The sequence below is a fragment of the Panthera tigris genome, chromosome D3 (genome assembly GCF_018350195.1).
Source record: "Panthera tigris isolate Pti1 chromosome D3, P.tigris_Pti1_mat1.1, whole genome shotgun sequence".
Classification (NCBI taxonomy): domain Eukaryota; kingdom Metazoa; phylum Chordata; class Mammalia; order Carnivora; family Felidae; genus Panthera; species Panthera tigris.
In genome coordinates this window covers 67,789,997-67,808,429 of record NC_056671.1, presented here as the reverse complement: position 1 = coordinate 67,808,429, position 18,433 = coordinate 67,789,997, and positions in this window count along the sequence as shown.

The following is an 18,433-nucleotide window of genomic DNA, read 5'->3' as shown; positions in this document are numbered from 1 at the left end:
TGTGCTGGCAGTGTGGAGCTTGCTTGGAATTCTCTCTCTCTCTCTCTCTCTCTCTCTCTCTCTCTCTCAAAATAAATGAACTTTAAAAAAAGGTGAGGGGTGCGTGGGTGGCTCAGTCAGGTCTGACTTTGGCTTAGGTCATCATCTCACGGTCCGTGAGTTCGAGCCCCCCTTCGGGCTCTGTGCTGACAGCTCAGAGCCTGTAGCCTACTTGAGATTGTGTGTCTTCCTCTCTCTCTCTCTCTCTCTCTACCTCTCAAAATAAATGAACTTTAAAAAAAAGGTGAGGGATGCGTGGGTGGCTCAGTCAGGTCTGACTTCGGCTTAGGTCATGATCTCACGGTCCGTGAGTTCGAGCCCCCCTTCGGGCTCTGTGCTGACAGCTCAGAGCCTAGAGCCTACTTGAGATTGTGTGTCTTCTTCTCTCTCTCTGTCCCTCCCCCACTCGCACTCTGTCTGTCTCTCTCTCTCAAAAATAAACAAACATTAAAAAAATTCTTTGTAAAGGTGGATAATTCCTGCTAAAATGATGAACAAAATGAGGAATAGTTTCTCTGCCGTGCTAGGACGCAGGGCGAGTCTTGGCCGTGTGGGATCATGGGTAACATTGCATTTCTATTTCCGAACATCTCAGGTGTGGGGTTGCCCTTATTAAGGACCTCAGACTCCTGCCACCTGCTTATTCTACAAATGAGGAGACCAGTGTGCCAAGAGGGAAAGGGGCTAGCCGGTGGTTAAAGGCAGAATGGGGACTAGAGCCCCAGATGCCTCATGTAGTATTAATTAAGCACCTTCTGGATGCCCTCTGCCCTGCTGAGAAGCTCAGCAGGAAGAGCACTCGTCCTGGGATGGGAAGACCTACACGTTAGTGAGTCCTAGGCCCACAAGACCCCTGAGCATAAGCACATAAACCTCTCCTTACTTCATCTTTATTTATTTTTGAGTAATTTTCTGGGTTTGAAACAATCTGAAATTTACAGAAAAGCCACAAATACAGCACAGCCTCCTTCTTCCCTAAACCCATTTGAGAGGAAGTTGCCAACCTGCTGCCCCATCACCCTAGAATATTTCAGTGTGTGTTTCCCACAAACAAGGACATTCTCCTGCGGAAGCAACAGCACAGCTGGAAAATCAGGAAACTAACACTGACACGCGACTACTCTGTCATCCTCAGACCCTTACGAGTTTCGCAAAATGTCTCAATAATGTGCTTTTGGCAGGAGGTTCAGTTCAGAATCACATGCCGTACCTCCTTCCGTTCCGGGACAGCTGTTCAGTCTTTCTCTTATTCCCAGGATCCGGATACTTTTGAGGGATACAGGATTTCAGAAATGCCCCTCATGGGGCGGTTTGCCTGACGCTGGCACGATTAGATTCACAAGGGGTATCTGTGACAGGACAACTGCGGAAGTCAGGCCGTGTCTCTCCATTTTTCAGTTTTCATTTAAATGAGATCAAAGTGAAAACCATGGTCATTTGTGTGGCCGCCACAGGCCAGCACTGGGCCACGTGCTTCACCTGCTGATCTCGTTTCATCCTCACATGGGGGTACAGTCCATTCTACTCACTATTCTAGAGACGAGCAAACAGTGCCTCCGAGAGGGTAAGTGACTTGCCCACGTCACATGATAATCACAGAAGAGGAGAGATTTGAATTCAAATCTGGGAACATACCGACGATTGTCAGAGAGAACCCGAGCCAGACACCAGTTAAAGTAGTCAAGGCAGGGGCGCCCGGGTGGCTCAGTCGGTTGAGCATCCGACTTCAGCCCAGGTCACGATCTCGCGGTCCATGAGTTCGAGCCCTGCGTCGGGCTCTGGGCTGATGGCTCAGAGCCTGCAGCCTGCTTCCGATTCTGTGTCTCCCTCTCTCTCTGCCCCTTCCCTGCTCACGCTCTGTCTCTGTCTCTCTCTGTCTCTCAATAATAAATAAACATTTAAAAAAAAAAAAAAAGCAAAGGCAGATTTTATTCAGAAACTTGCAATAGGAGGAAAGAGACTTCGGTTTGGACCTGAGCTCAATGCCAAATACCACAAGGAAATGTGAGAATTTATAGCCAAGGAGACGGGAGAGGGGTCAGTGGATGGAAAATTACTAAGAGGAGACATCAGGGTAGGGGGATTCTAGCTAAGCTGACTTAGCAGGAGTCTTGCTAAAACCGGACTGTGCAGGCCCAGCACAGACAGGGCCGAAGTCAAGGCACAGTCAAGAAGAGTCAAGCCTGCCTAGAAGCTGGGAAGGAGAGTGTTGCTCTTCACTGGCCTTAGTGAATGCCTTGTGTTGTGTTGTATATTTACATTTTTAACACACATACATATCCATTTTCTCACTTGTCCAAGTCAGGTAATAATCAAAACGCCCCTTTGACGGATGGAGACTCTGAGGCTCAGAGAAGTCAAAAGGGACTTGGCTGGGCCACATACTGTGTCAGCGGCGGGACTTGAACTGGGCCCACGGACCTCATCATTCCTGGCGCGGGGGCCATAACTGAGCTGGACTTGGCATTGGAGCTGGGCAAGAATAAACTGTGCAAATTCCATCCAGACGGGATTGGGATTCTGAGCACAGCAGAGCACAGCAGAGCAGCAAAAGACAGGGATGAACTGAGAATGAAAATGTGGGCTCCCCAGCCCCCTGGCCTGGCCTGCGGGGTTGCGGATGGGCTGTATAGCTGGGTGAGAGAGGAGGTATCCACCCCCCCCCCCACACACCCCCCACCAGTGTGCCTCTAGCCAGCCCTTGGAGGCTGTGGGAGGCAGGCTCACACCAGGATGCCTCTCGGTGTTTATGGTGTTTAGGGACACAGTTGTAAATTAGACTTCCCTTTGTGAATGGGGATTACAGGCTCCCTACAGAGAAATTCTATAGCCTCGGGAACTGCGGGGCTTACACCAGACTAGCACATTTGCCCTGGCATTCCCTCACCCTGGCTTCGCCCTCTTCTCCTGGTCCCAGCCCCACTGCCCCCTTCTTGATCCACCTCTGCAATGTCACGGGTTGAAGGTGCTCCTAGGAAGGACGAGCTAAAAGTTGTGGTTCTCAAAATGAGGTTTCAGACCAGCAGCATCACCGTCAACATTTTGGGAGCTGGTTGGGAATCCAGATTCTCGGGCCCTACCCCAGAAACACTGAATCAGAAATTCTGGAGTAGGTTCTAGGAATCGGTTTGAATAGGCAGGTGCCCGCACTAGTTTGAGCCCCAGTGCACTAAACAGAAGGGGACAGGGGTCACCCGCATCTAGCAGGAACCCAGAGATGGGCTTCCATTCTCTCACTTACCCCATCCGGAGGGGCCGCCTGGGCTCTACCATGAACCAGAGTCCAGATCGCCCCGCCCTTCACAAAGTGCACAGGGTCAAGTCAGGACCTCTGGGCCGTGCAGCGATGGGGTGCAGGGTGGGGCTGCACCTTGGGCCAAGAGCCTTTTAGAACATTGATTCTGACCAGCGGGAATTCCTCCCCTGAGAGAAGAGTTTCATCTGGAGAAACTGCTGAGGATAAAGGGGAAATTGAGGGTTTTGTCTACTTAGGGAAAAAGTTGCTCCTGCTTTGGAAAAAAGTAAAAGGAAACACAAAGTGGAGACTGTTTTCCATGGCTGGGTCCAGCAGGGGTTAGAGCACCAAGAAGATGGCGATCTTAGTGCCAATGGGCAGCTCACCCTGAATTCAGATCTGTTTCTGGGACAGTGACGTCTCCTGTGCCACTTTCTCCGGGGTCAGTGACCCTACACACCCGCCCTCAGGTTCCTACGAGCCAGTCTTCAGCAGTCTGAAGGCAAGTCAGAAAAAGAAAGACAATTTTTATAAAGCTGAATTTATCCAATTGAAGGATTATTCTTTATTTTGAGGTCATGCCTGTTTACAGCGTGCAGAGAGTAGACAGCAAGTGGTTTCTGATGTTGTAAGCACAGCAAGCCTGGGAACCCTACGTCAGAGCCCCCCTTTTTCTTTTTACACTTGCCAGCTTAACCTGAAAACCTACAAACTCCGGCCCTTTTCTAGTCCTCCCCTTTTCCCCTTCAACCAGAGGTTAGGTGAGAGTCCCAGGTCACACAGCTGTGTGGCTAGAAGGCATGTTCCTCCCTCAACACTGTCCCCCTTCCACTGTTCCTCCCTCAACACCGTCCCCCTTCCACTGTCCCTCCCTCAACACCATCCCCCTTCCACTGTCCCTCCCCCAGAGAGGTGGGTCTGGCTCCTCTGTGAGCTCCCCGCCAGGGCTTATCGAGTTCTCTCTCTCCCTTTCTCATCTGCACCCCTGGCCTTCCTCCTCCTTCTGCTTGTAGGCTGAACTGAGAGAACAGGTGGAAAGTGGTTTTTGAAGCCCTCTGTGAAGGTAGAGGGTCGTGGGCCGCCCTCGCGGCTCGCTCACGGGCAGAAGCCTGTGGGGAGTGTCTGCCACACGGAGAAACAGTCAGTCATGGTCCCTGCGTGAGCAGACCAGTTGGTGGGGGCTGGCCGGGTTAGGGGAGGGTGATGCCAGGGAGACTGTTGCCATGGTGACTTGGCGATAGCCCTCCCCGGCTTCCCTAATCCCAACCCCAGCAGCCAGCTTCTCGAAGCACCGCTTGCCAGCACGTGGAAAAGCTGTTCCGTCACCTCTGTGGAACCAGGATCTTGTCTGACAGCTGGCACCCAGCCACCCACTCAGAAGACCCCAGAAGGTCCTCTGTCAAGCCGAGCTTGGGGAGTAGGGCTGTGGCTTCCCAGGGCCGGAGAGGCAAGCCTGGCTGGGACTTGGGAGGATGTGCTGTGACACAGAGCCAGCTGTGTGGAGTGACAGGCGGCGAGGGCTCCTTCCTTTGTTTCTCTCTGATTTATCCCAGTTCTGTTCATACAGGTGATTTGATTCTGTGGTCATTTTATTTTATTCTTTCATTTTATCTTTGAGAGACAGAGACAGAGTGTGAGCAGGGGAGGGGCAGAGAGAGAGGGAGACACAGAATCCGACGCAGGCTCCAGGCTCCAAGCTGCGAGCACAGAGCCCGACGCGGGGCTCGAACTCACAGACCGTGAGATCATGACCTGAAACAAAGTCGGCCGCTTAACCGACTAAGCCACCCAGGCACCCCGATTCTGTGGTCATTTTAAACAGCGAGGAGCTCAGTCTGATTCGTCCCATGATTACGGCTCAGCCTTTGACTGTAATTGATGTTAGCCAGGCTGGCTAATGTTCTGTCTTACAAAGACCGGCTCATTAATTGACTGTAGAGATGTCACCCACACACTGGCCTAAAGCCGTGCTGACTCAGCAACCGCAGGGCTGCAGATTTCTGTGCCTTCCTTGAGGATGAAATCCCAGCAGTGGGATTGCTCGGCTGTAGGGCACGAAGATCCATCTGTATGGGTCTTAAGACGCTTTGTGAGATATTTTCCTCAAAATGTTGTACCAGATCTGAACACCATGAGCCATTTCCAGACATTCTCATTTCTCCACAGTCCTACCAGCATGTGATTGATTGATTCCACGTTTTGTGCTCATTTATAGGTTTAAAATGGCACATTATTGCCCTTACTTCGCATCTGGGGGGGCTTGAGTGGTTTACTTTGCATGTCTTTGATGACTAATTTACATGTTGGTTTATTTGTATTGCCTCGTGTGTATTGTCTACATCCTTTGCTCCTTTTGGCTGCGTTTTTTGGGTAGCTTTATCGTCACCCGGGAGCCCGAACCTGAACAGGGACGCTTCCTCGGTGTCTAGAGCACAGGTGGCCCACCAGTACTGCCGCACTGCTCACCTGCTCAGGGCTCTGCTCTGGACGGTGGAGCAGGTAGTGCACAAAGGTCATTTTAAGTCTGCCCTGGAGCTCAGCTGCATGCATTCATTAAGTCCTTTTTTGTCCTTTTTTAAAAAAATGTGTATTTATTTTTGAGAGACACAGAGAGAAAGAGCGCACAAGGTGGGGGGGGCAGGGAGAGAGGGGGACACGGAATCGGAAGCGGGCTCCAGGCTTCCAGCTGTCGGCTCGAAGACTGATGCAGGGCTCAAACCCACGGAGTGTGAGATGGTGACCTGAGCCGACGTCGGACACGCCACCGACAAAGCCATCCAGCATCCCCTCATTAAATCCATTGTCAGAGGTCCTTTATTCCTTCATCTGAAACAAAGGAAGGAGCAACTAGGTTACCTTTGTGTCTGTTCCAGTCCCCTAGTCCTGAACCCTGGTGACTCAGTGGGTGGGTGCGGAGCTGAACATGGCATGATGTTGCACGGTGTGAGTGGCACCGCTTGTAAAGGTTAAGTAGGGATGCAGAGGGCTGAGGGCCACGGGAGCTACTGCAGTCTGGGCACGGGGGACAGTCCCAAAGAATGGGTAAGACTTAGCCAGTTGGAGAGACAGCAAGGACTTTGCGAGATGGGAGAACGCATCTTCCAGGCACTGGTGTTAGGGGGATGGTGAGGGACCGATCAGGCCAGAGCACAGGGTGTCTGGGGGAGGTGGGGGCAGTTCTAGGCCAGGGAGGGAGAAAAAGCATAACAGGCCAGGTGGAGGTGACCCACGAGTGGGACACAGAAGGCTTTCCAGTGGGGGCACGGGGTGACAGTGGAGCTGCAGGAGGATTGGGAAGACACCGCCGGGGTGGACAGAGCTCCAAGGGTACGAGTGGAGGCTCTGGGCTAGTAGGTTCTGTGCCAGCAGATGCTTTGTGGGTCAGGCTTTGTGAGTGGTCCGGGATGTGCGCTGGGGGGCTTGGCCTCGGTGGAGCCTGAAACGCCCCCAGTCTGGCCCTGTATCCCCGGAAACAAAAGAGAGTGGCATACAGAGAGAAGGCCTTGCGCCTTCTAGTGCGTACTTATACCGGGTTGGTGGTCGTGTGTCCAGGAGTCTCTGTCTGTCGAGTACATCTGAGGGGAAAGAAAGGCTGAGTGATGTTTCTGTGTATGCTGGCAGTTTCCGAACATCTATTTATAAAGTGGACCTGTGGGACTCATTCTACCTAAGACGCGAATGGCGCCATTTTCGTAGTGTTTTCTCGCGATCGGCGTTGAGTTTCGATTTCACGTACCGCCTGATGTTTCTCTTGGAGGGTTTCCTGTGAGTAGGCCCCGCCTCCTCGGGGAGAGAGTGACTCTCTGAGGGGAGGTCACTAAGCCTTCTCCGGAGGTCCCACGGGGCCTGTTCACAGAGTAGAGACGGGGCGAAGGGTGAAGGCACGCCTGTTACGTGTTGCCTCTCAGGTGCGTCTGAGCTTCAACTTCACTAACCTACCGAGGGGCTGGAAGCCTAATGTTATAGAAGGGACCATGAGCCAGGGAGCCAGGGCCCACATCCAGCTCTGCCCTCCTCGAGCTGGGCAGCCCTGAGCTGGTCATTTTGTCCTTCTGAGCTTCCACTTTTGTCAACTGTAAACTGCGACCATCATGTAAAATGGTTGTAAGGATATCTTAGATCCTTTTCCGCGGTCGTGTTCTTTCAGCTGCCCGTGTGACTTTCCCGAGATGGGAATAATCCTGGCCCTGTGACCAGGCACACCCAGAACGGGCCACAGGATAGAGAAAACCACCTCTGTCCCCTCCGTACCTTCCTTCCACCATTCTGCCTTACCCCTGCTCATCAGACCTAAGATGGCAGTGATCCAAAGCATCCTCTCCCATTCGGCACGGGAAATAGACCCTTATTTATGACAATTTGGTAGATTCAGAGCAGCCACACCCCCCAGGTGCCTTTTCATGATCAACACGTCCTGCTTAGCGGCGGGTGTTCGGAGAGACCCTCAAGACCAAACCGAAGCCGCCTGACATTCAGTTTCCAAAGAGAAGTGCCAGTGAGAGGCCAGCTTCTGTTTGCAGGCCAAGCAGGACTGTCGGGTGGGAGTCTAGGAGAAGGATACGAGGCATCCTTCAAATGAATTCTTATTTTGCAAAACATTGTCCTGTGAGAAAACAGCTCTCTGCAGCCCGTGACTTAGTGCTATCTTTCCCACATAGCTCTGGCAGCTCTGGGCTGTTATTATACACCACGGCAATAATCATCACCATGATAATAACAACACTACATTTGTTCAGTCTCTTAACTTGGAAATAAATAAGACAGCCGATCTCGTGTGAGCTCCAGCTCCAGTCCCTGTACCCCATCATCACTTAATAATGATTACGGAGCCCACCCCGGGCAAACGGCACCCTGCCCAGCACTCGAGATATTAAATCCACCTAGAAGCAGGGTATAATAATGCTGACCCCGCAGGGATGTTCCAAGAATTAATTCCTGCGGCTCTCCATTCTGCTCTTCTCCGACACATTCAATCTCAGGAACCCAAGAGTTGGTGACGTTTATACCATGAATTAAGACATTCTGCTGTTGCCCCTGGAACTCTTCATTACAATCCCGAGTCGATCAATGGCAAAGAGGAATACTATTTATTAGTTAAGTGGATGCTATTGAATTCTTAATTTAAGTGGCTTTTAATTCAGTGTTTTACTTGCTGTCCTTCATTTTGCCCTTGTTCATACAAATTTTCCCGTTAAAGTCCTGCGTGAGACCACACTGCTACCTTTTATCATGATTTTGTTTTTTCTGGAGAACAGTTTTCAGTTTTCAGGAAGAAGAAAGCAAGATTCTCAGAGTGGGCAGAGAGGCTGGACCTCTAGCCCTAGAACAGTCTTCTGTGCTATCTGCTGGGAGGAAGTAGGCGGTCAGGGAGGGGTGAGCAAGTCAACTGGCCTTCCAGATAAGGTGTGACAGCTAATTTGGCCATCCCCGGCTTCTTGCTTTGGTTTTACCGGCTTAAAAACTTGGCCGCAGTTCCCCCACCCAGATATGAGTCACAGAGATCGTGAGTGGGAGGCATGGAATGTCTTCCTGACCGGAAGGAGGCTCAGACTGGCTCCCGCGTGGTGGCTACCGCTGTCTAGCTTGGCTCTGTTCTGCTGAATACCCAGTAGTGACTGATAACCGCTGCTCCTCATTGCGGTGCACACACTTTTTAACAGCTTTTTTGAGGTATAATTGAACTGCAATAAACTACGCGTGTTCGAGTGTGCAGTTTCGTTGAGTTTTGGTTTACGTACAACTCTGACATCGGTACCATAATGAAAATAATGAATAAGTCCTTGGCCCCCAAAGCTTCCTCATACCCATTTGTAATCATACCCTCCCTCTCCTTCCAGTCCCCAGGGAGCAGGGGAATGCTCTGTGATAGGTTTGCTTTCTATCACTATGTATTATTTGTATTTTCTAGAATTTTATAGAAATTGAATCAGACGGGGTGCACTCTTTTTTTTTTTTTTTTTTTTTTTTTATCTGGTTTCCTTCACCTAACACAATCATATGAGATTAACCCATGTTGTAGCAGGGAGCATATATCAATAGCTCATTCATTTCTATTGTGGAGTAGCGTTCCATTGTACGTCGATATGTTACAGACTATCACAAGTAAAGTTGCTCTGAGCATTCGTGTATGAGTCTTCATGTAGGCATATATGTTTACATTTCTCTTGGAGAGAGAGAGAGAGAGAGAGAGAGAGAGAGAGAGAGAGGAATGACTGGATTACGTGGTGGCTATATCTTTAACATTTAAAGAAACTGCCAAGCTCTTTTCCAATGTGGTGGTACCACTTTCCGCTCCCTCCAGCAGTGTCTCGGGGTTCCTGCCATCCTGTCCTCCTCAACACTTGGCGTGCTTTGTGTTCCTGGTTTTAACCATTCTAATTGTTGCGGAGTGGCATCTCATCGTGGTTTTCATTTGTATTAACCTTTTTTTCCCCTGATGATGTTGATCGTCTTTCCTTGTGCTTATCTGACATTCATGTATCTTGACGCAGTGTCTGTTCAAGTTTTTTGCCTATTTTGGGGGAGGCTGCTTATTTTCTTATTATTGGGTTTTGGGGTTCTTTATGACATTTGCAAGTTCTTCATCAGGTATGTGATTTGCAGATGTTGCTCTGAGACTGTAGTTTATCTTCATTCTTTTTTCTCTTTTAATTTTAGGGCGGGGGGAGGGGCAGAGGGAGAGAGAGAAAGACAGAGATTGAGAGAGAGAGAGAGAGAGACTCAAGCAATCTGCACGCTCCGCGCAAAGCCCAACGCAGGGCTTGATCCCATGACCCTGGGATAACGACCTGAATCGAAGTCAAGAGGAGGACACTCTACCTTCTGAGTCGAGCCACCCAGGCACGCCAGTGTCTTCCTTCTCTTAACAACATCTACAAAGATCAGAAGTTTCAAATGTTGGTAAAGTCCAAGTTTTCAATTTTTTCTTTTTCGGGTAGTGCTTTTGGTGTCCTATCTAAGGCATTTTTGCCTAACCCAAGTTGCAAAGGTTTTCTCCTAAATTTTTGTCTAGAAATTTTATAGTTTTAGGTTTTACACTTGGGACGGTGGAACATTTTGAGTTAATTTTTGTAAGGGCGTAAGTGTACATCAACATTTTGTTTTTGTTTTTGTTTTGCATGTGAATATCTGCTTGTTCCAGCACAATTTGTTGACAAGACTGTTCTCTCCCTACTGAATTACCTTTGCACTTCTGTCAAAAACCAGTTGGTATATGTAGGGGTCTGTTTTTAGACTGTCTTTATGGGAAGGTTTTTAACTTGAAATTTAATTATGTTAATAGATATATTGGCTATTAAGGTTTCTCTTTGTACTTTAGATTTTGCTTCAAGTTTTTTAAAGCTCTGTTATTCGGTGTATAATCATTTGGAATTTTTGTGACCTCTTCCCTTATAAACGGACCTCCTTATCCTGATGCGCTAATCTTAATTCCTCTAGTCATAGTTCAGTTTAAAATCCATTTTCGTCTGACATTAATATAACTACTCTACCTTTCCTTTGATTAGTATCAGCAAGGTATATGTTCTTATTCTCATTTTTTATTTTTATTTTAATTTTATTTTTATTTATTTCCTTTTTTTTATATTTAGAGTGGGTTTGTGTAGGCAGTACATAGCCTGTTTTGTCCAATGTCACAATCTCTGCCTTTGAATTGTAGTGTTTAGACCCCATTGTTTAATGTGATTATTGAGCTGGGCTTAAATCTGTCATGTTTCTATTTGTTTTCTATTCATTCTTTCCCTGTTCCATTTTTTCCTGCTTTCCTTTGGATTACTTTTTATTATTCTCCTTTAGCTTTTTTGTTAACTTTTTACCTATAACTCTTTGCTTTGTTATTTTAATAGTTGCTTTCAGGTTATTAATATAAATCAGCCCCATACTATATTGCTATTCTCTTTTGTATAAATACTCAATTAGCTTTTAAAACACAGCATTGCTTTTGTGTGGGCCTCTGTTTCCACCTGGTCTCATTTTTGTTGTGCTGGAGGAATGTCCCTCAACATTTCTCGTCGTGTAGGCCTGCTGATTGTGATTTTTTTCAGCTTCTGTGTGTCTGAAATGTTATTTGCTTCACCTTTGCTTTTGAAAGATACTTTCACTGTGTAGAAAATTCTAGGTTGACATTTTTTTTTTCTTTCAGTGCTTTAAAGATACTGCTTCACTGTTTTGGTTTTTTGTTTTGTTTTGTTTTGTTTTTTTGCCTGCATTATTTTCTTTTTTTAGCTTATTTATTTGTTTGTTTGTTTGTTTTTAAAATTTTTTTTTAACGTTTTTATTTATTTTTGAGACAGAGAGAGACAGAACGTGAACAGGGGAGGGTCAGAGAGAGGGAGACACAGAATCCGAAACAGGCTCCAGGCTCTGAGCCGTCAGCACAGAGCCCGACACAGGGCTCGAACTCACGCACCGCGAGATCGTGACCTGAGCCGAAGTCGGCTGCTTAACCGACTGAGCCACCCAGGCGCCCCTTGTTTGTTTGTTTTTAAGTGATCTCTCCACCCAACGTGGGGCTCAAACTCAAACCCTGAAATCAAGATTCACACGCTCTTCTGACTGAGCCAGCCAGGCGCCCCTGCCTGCTTTACTTTTCGTGAGAAACTTGCTGTAATCCTTCTGTTTGTTGCTCTGAGTATAGTTATGTCTTTCTTCTCTGGCTGCTTTTAAGATTTTCAATTTATTCTTGATCCTGAACAATTTGAATATGATGTGTCTTGGCATACTCTTCTTCATTTTCTTGGGTTTCAGGAGTGTTGAGCTTTTTGGATCTGTGAGTTTATGGTTTTGTTCTGTTTTCTTTTTTAATCAAGTTTAGTGAATTTTTCTGGTGGCTGTTTTTTCAAATACTTTTCCCTCTCACTTTTCTTTTCAGGACTCCAATTGCACATATATTAGGCTGCTTGAAGTGATTCCCCACAATGTACTGATGCCCTGTTCACTTTTTTTATTCTTTTGTCCCTCTGGTTCATTTTAGGTAGCTTTTATTGTTATGTATTCAAGTTCTCTATTTTTCCCCCTCTTTTTCTTTTCTTTCTTTCTTTCTTTTTTTTTTTTTTAAGCAAAGTCTAATATGCTGCCTATCTTATCCAGTACATTTTTCACCTTAGACATTATAACTGTCATCTATAAAAATTTGATTTTAGTCTTTTTTGTATCTTAACTTTTGAACATGTGAAATACAGTTCTAATAACTGTTTCATTGTCCTTTGCTAATTCTAAATTCTAGTTTTTCTCAGTTTTGATTAGTTTTCCCCTTCTCATTATGGGTCATAATCCTGCTTTTTTTTTTTTTTTTCAGACCTGGTAAGTTTTTATTGGCTATCAGGCATTATGAGTTTTATCCTGTTGTGTGCTGGATATTCTTGTATTCCTTTCAGTATTTTTGGACTTTGTTTGGGGACTCAGTTAAGTTACTGGGAATAGGATCAAATTATTTGACCCTGTTGGACCTTACTTTTAAGATTTGTTAGGTAGGACCGGATCCGTAGATAGTCTAGGACTAATTGTTTCCCATTTCAGTGTTAAGACCTCTGTGAGTAATCGGTGCCCTATGAATTACGGGGTTTTCCAGGCTGGCCAGTGGGAATAGCCCTATTCCTGCTGTGTGAGCGTCAGAAACTGTTCCCTCCAGCCCTTTTGGGTGTCTCTTTCCCCAGCTTCAGGAGTTTTCCTCATCTGTGTGCATGATCACTACTGTGGTGAGTACGTGAGGGGACCCTCTGTAGATCTCTGGGTTTTTCTTTCTGTGCAACTCTCTTCTTTCTGGTGCTCTGTCTGCAAACTTGAACTGCCTAGAGGACTCTCAGCTCTGTCTTCTGGGCTAAGGGAGAACACTAAGCTCTGTCTCCGTTCATCTTTCTGCTCTGTGGCCTGGGTACTCTCTCAAGGCTGTAACTGAGGTGGTTGTTAAGGCTTCCATAAATGTATCCTCATCTCTCAGGTATGACTGTCTTTTGTTGCTTGATGCCCTATGTCTTGAAACTACGGGCTTCCTGTATTTTGTGCAGGGCTCTGGTTGTTGCAAGCAGGAAGGTTAATCTGGTCCCCGTTTCTCCATCTTGGCTAAAAGCAGAAGCCTTCCCTGAGGGTTAATTACATTTGAAAACATCTTTCATTCATCATCTTATTCTGTCCTGATGATATTCCTGGCATGTGAGGTTTGTTTTTTTTGTTTTTTTTTTTTTGTTTTTTTTTTCTAATTCTCATTTTGTGGATGAGGAAACTGAGCCTGGAGACAAGTGTTTCCGTTGTCACAGAGAGTGAGTGACAAGAGAGGGAAGTAAAATGTTTTGAGGTCCTAACGTAACTGACATTGTGTTATGCTCAGTATATAAGTTCTCCCACACATGACATGTCCACAGCGCCATTATTAGCCCATGATATGACGAGGACATGGAAACTCAGGAAGGTAAAGGAACTTTCCCCAAGCCACATAGCTAAAAGCAAGTTTTGAACCTACAATTGAATCTAAACTTGGTGGTGCTTTATAATAGAGCATCTCCATTCTTCTGGATAATAAGTGCTCTCTTCATATGTTTAAAAAAATTTTTTTAACATTTATTTATTATTGAGAGACAGAGAGAGACAGAACGTGAGCAAGGGAAGGGCATAGAGAGAGAGGGAGACACACAATCTGAAGCAGGCTCCAGGCTCCGAGCTGTCAGCACAGAGCCCGACGCGGGGCTCGAACTCATAAACTACGAGATCATAACCTGAGCTGAAGTCTGTCGCCCAACCGACCCAGCCACTCAGGCGCCCCTCTCTTCATTTGTTTTTAAAGGTTTATTTGTAATTTCATTAATTTATTATCTTAACAAATATTTATTGACTCTCTTTTATGTATTGGTCACAATGTTAAGTTCTGGATAAAAATATGGGTAAAAACAGGTATGGTCTCTGCCTCCCAGGGTCCTTACTTAGGAGGAAAAATTAGAAAAGAATACAAATAAATGCTATAAACTATTTTATGTATTATAATAGGTTTGCTAATTTTTTCCAGGCATTTAATTTTAAACATGTATCAGAGTTTTAGTTTAAACAGATCCCAAGGAAAGAGGTGTAAGCAGGCCTATTCAGAGGTCGTCTCACAGAAGAATTTTGTAGGAAAACAGAACGATTAGGTTATCACTGTTAGACTGGATACAAGAAAGAAGGATTGTTTCCAGATCATTACATTCTGACTGACAGTCAGCTGAGTGGGTGGGTAACTGGCTTCCCAGAAGAGGTCTTAATCTCATTAAAGTTTATCAGAAAATTGCTTAAGCATTTTATCAACGCTAATTTCTTCCCAGAAGGAGGTAAGGAATTACATCATGCAAAAAGGTTCTATCCCATACCAGGTTTGGGACCAGGTTTCTTTATTGGGAATGTGTACAGAATGGAGTAGGGAGGGGTGAATTCCACTCGGGGGCAACAGCACGATGATTACTGCGTGAGTGTTTATTATATGCGAGGTCCTATTCCCTTTGCTTGGCAGGTATGAACTCATTTACTTCTTGCACGGTGCTATGAGGTGGGGGCTTCCATTATCCCCATTTTTACAAAGGAAGAAAGTGAGGCATAGAGCTTAAGGACCTTGCTCAAGGTCTCATGACTAGGATGTGGTGGGAAAGTCAGGAAGGTATGGTAAGGAAGGCTGGGGAATCTGTTCTCCAGGTAGATGATGGGGGACGAGAGCATTCTGGGCAGACTGGACCTCTATCCCATTCTGTGCCATCTGTCAGGGATGCAGAGGGTCCAGGTTAGCCGGTCTACTCGCCTCCCGTGCATGACGATGGGGACATTTTGGGGGGCGTGTGTCCTTGGCTTAAGAGGGTGGCTCAAACAAGTGCCCGCTGTATTTTCAGACCATGTGCTCTCGTTTGGGCAGAATGGGGATCTCTCTCCATCTAGAAACTTTTGAAGGTGGAACCAAACTAGCTGGTCAAGGCAAGACCCCATGAGCCCGGCCAGCTACCAACAGGTGGCGAGAGTGGTGACGAGAGTCATTTTCGCTGCAGCCCGAGTGTTGTTCTATTTATTTGACATATTTCCCACATCTTTGCCACTAAGTGCACAGCAGAAGGGGTGTTGAAAGGGGCGGTGACAGGGGCTCTACTATTGTAATGTAACTATAAGTAAAGATAAGAAGGGTTTGCACGGACAAATACAACTTGTTAGTTCATGCAGTGTTGCTTCAGGCACAGGAAGAGTTTCATCTAATTTGTTAGAAACGGTAGGAGCTTTTGGGTGGAAATTTAAAGAGAACATTTAAAAAAATACTATATCTTATAACTCACTATAAAATTCCACTGACCTCAATGCAACTACTCCGTTATCTTTCCATATTATCTTCTAAATGTACATATATATATGCTGGGAGTCTTGTGCATGGTACGTACCTACTCTTTTATATTCTGTATGTTTTCACTGGCCAGAGGATCATAAACATTTTTCATGTTTCTGCATAATTATCATCTTAATGGCCACATAATATTCCATTGTGCTGAGGTATTGTAATTTATTAAGCCATTCCCCTTAATGTTGGCCATTTACATTTTCAGTTTGGGGGCTTTTATAGATAACACTGCAGTGAGCATCTTCTTGCAAATAGCTTTTTGCTGCTGTTGAATTTCAATAGGAATAATTCCTAATAGAGGAATTACTGGCAAAGGACACAGACATGTATATGGCTCTTCCTGTACATTGCTGAATTGCTTTCCAAACATGTGAGTTAATATAGTGTCCTCACTCTGGAATGCATCTATAATTTCATCTCAACTTCAACAGCAGTTAGCAAAAAGATTTTTTGTTGTTGCTATTGATAGATGAAATGCTATCTCGATTTGCTTTGATTTACAGGCCTTTGTTTACTAGTGAATATTACCATTTCTCCTTGTGTTTGTTTATACTGTATCAAATTATCTGTGAATTTCTGCTCGCTTATCTACTACCGTCTTGGTGGGTTTTTTTTTTATAAATTTAAATGGGCTCTTGATAGACTGTAAGATTTAATCATTTTTGTCTTGTTGATTCAAATATTTACCCTAGTCCGTTATCCTCTTTTTAATTTTCATTTTCATTATCGAAAAGGTTGATACTGTTATTTCTGTATGGGGATTGTCAATTTCTTCATCTATGAGTACTTTTTACTTTTCCAAAGAAGAGAAAGTAATTCCTCTATAGATCTTTTGAGTATTTTGTCTTTCATTGTTTTTTAAAGTTTATGTATTTAGTTTGAGAGAGAGATAGAGCACGTGAGCAGGGGAGGGGCAGAGAGAAGGGGAGAGAGAGAGAATCCCAAGCAGGCACCCTACTGCCAGTGCAGAGCCTGATGGGGACTCAAGCCCACGAACTGTGAGATCATGACCTGAGCTGAAGTTAAGAGCTAGACCCTTAACTGACTGAGCCACCCAGGCACCCCTTGTCTGCCTTTCATTTAATCATTTATTGAACACAGAGTTAACTAATGCCTTTCATGGACCAGATACCCCTCTCAGCTCCAAAGATACAAAATTCCTATTGTCTTAGGGTTCACACTCTAGTGAGAAGAAAGCCAATAAGCAATTATGTAGCCAGTATGTTAAGTAGTAATAAATCTTATAAAGAAAAAAATAAAGACAAAGGAAAGATTAAGTGCTCAGGAAAGGCTGACTCACAGAGTGACATTTGGGATAGAGAGGACCAATAAGAGTTGTTATCATTTGAGCAGAGACCTGAATGTGGTGGCAGAGGGGATAGCAAGTGCAAAGGCCCTGAGGTCGGAGGCATCCATAGCATACTAAGGAAATAAGGAAGCCGTGTGTGTGCAATGGAGCAGATGAGGATAAATGGGGTTGTCACCAGATGATATGAGGCCCTTGTGAGGATACCAGATTTAAACTCAGTGACACGGAAGGCCACTGGAGTTGAGAGAGCATGAGAGAAACAACTTGTTACACCTTAATAGGATCACTAGATATATATTTTTAAGCCAGGGAGGAGGGGCAGAGAGATCAGGAGAGAGAGAATCCCAAGCAGGCTCCATACTGTCAGAGCAGAGCCTGATGCAGGGCTCCATCTCATGAACTGTGAGATCATGACCTGAACCAAAGTCAGGAGTCAGATGCTTAACCAACTGAGCCCCCCAGGCACCTCAGGATCACTAGATATTTTTTACATTTAAATAATTTTGGCATATTTTCCTAGGTATGTAATCACATCATATACAAGTGATGTATATAATTTTTTATTAAAATTTTTTTTATGTTTATTTTTTGAGACAGAGACAGAGTGTGAGCAGGGGAGGGGGCAGAGAGAGAAGGAACACGGAATCAGAAGCAGGCTTCAGGCTCTGAGCTGTCAGCAAAGAACCTGACGTGGGCCTTGAACCCACAGACCATGAGATCATGACCTGAGCCAAAGTCGGATGTTTCACTGACTGAGCCACCCAGGCACCCCCAAAAAATTTTTTTAAATTAAAACAAAATTACAAAATGCTTTTCCTATTTGGCATCTTGACATAATATGTCATATTAATAGAACACTTGTTTAAAGCAATTCTTCCTTGCAGCCCTAGGATAACCCTACCTGTCATGGTATAATTTTAATGTATCGAATATATTGAGATTCTTTTAAGACTGTCCCATCTGTGCTCATAGTCAGTTCAGCCTGGTGCCCTTTGTCACTGCCTCGATCCTGGCTCTGACTGTAGTTGAGGGAGCCCTGGGGGAGAGATGGCCAGACAGACTGGGAGGGTGAAGGTACCTCATGATGTTGCCCTTAGTGTATACCCTCAACAAGACATTGTCTCGTATCCCCTTTTAATTTTAATTTTATTTTTAGCTTTTATCAAAATATATGTGTCCATAGTTTATTTCACTAAATTTTTTTTCATAATGTTTATTTTTGAGAGAGAGAGAGAAAGAGAGAGAATGGTATATATATACCACAGAGTATTACTTGGCCATCAAAAAGAATGAAATCCTGCCATTTGCAACTATGTGGATGGAACTGGAGGGTATTATGCTAAGTGAAATTAGTCCGTCAGAGAAAGACAAATCATATGACTTCACCCATATGAGGACTTTAAGAGACAAAACAAGTGAACATAAGGGAAGGAAAACAAAAATAATATAAAAACAGGGAGGGGCACAAAACAGAAGAGACTCATAAATATGGAGAACAAACTGAGGGTTACTGGAG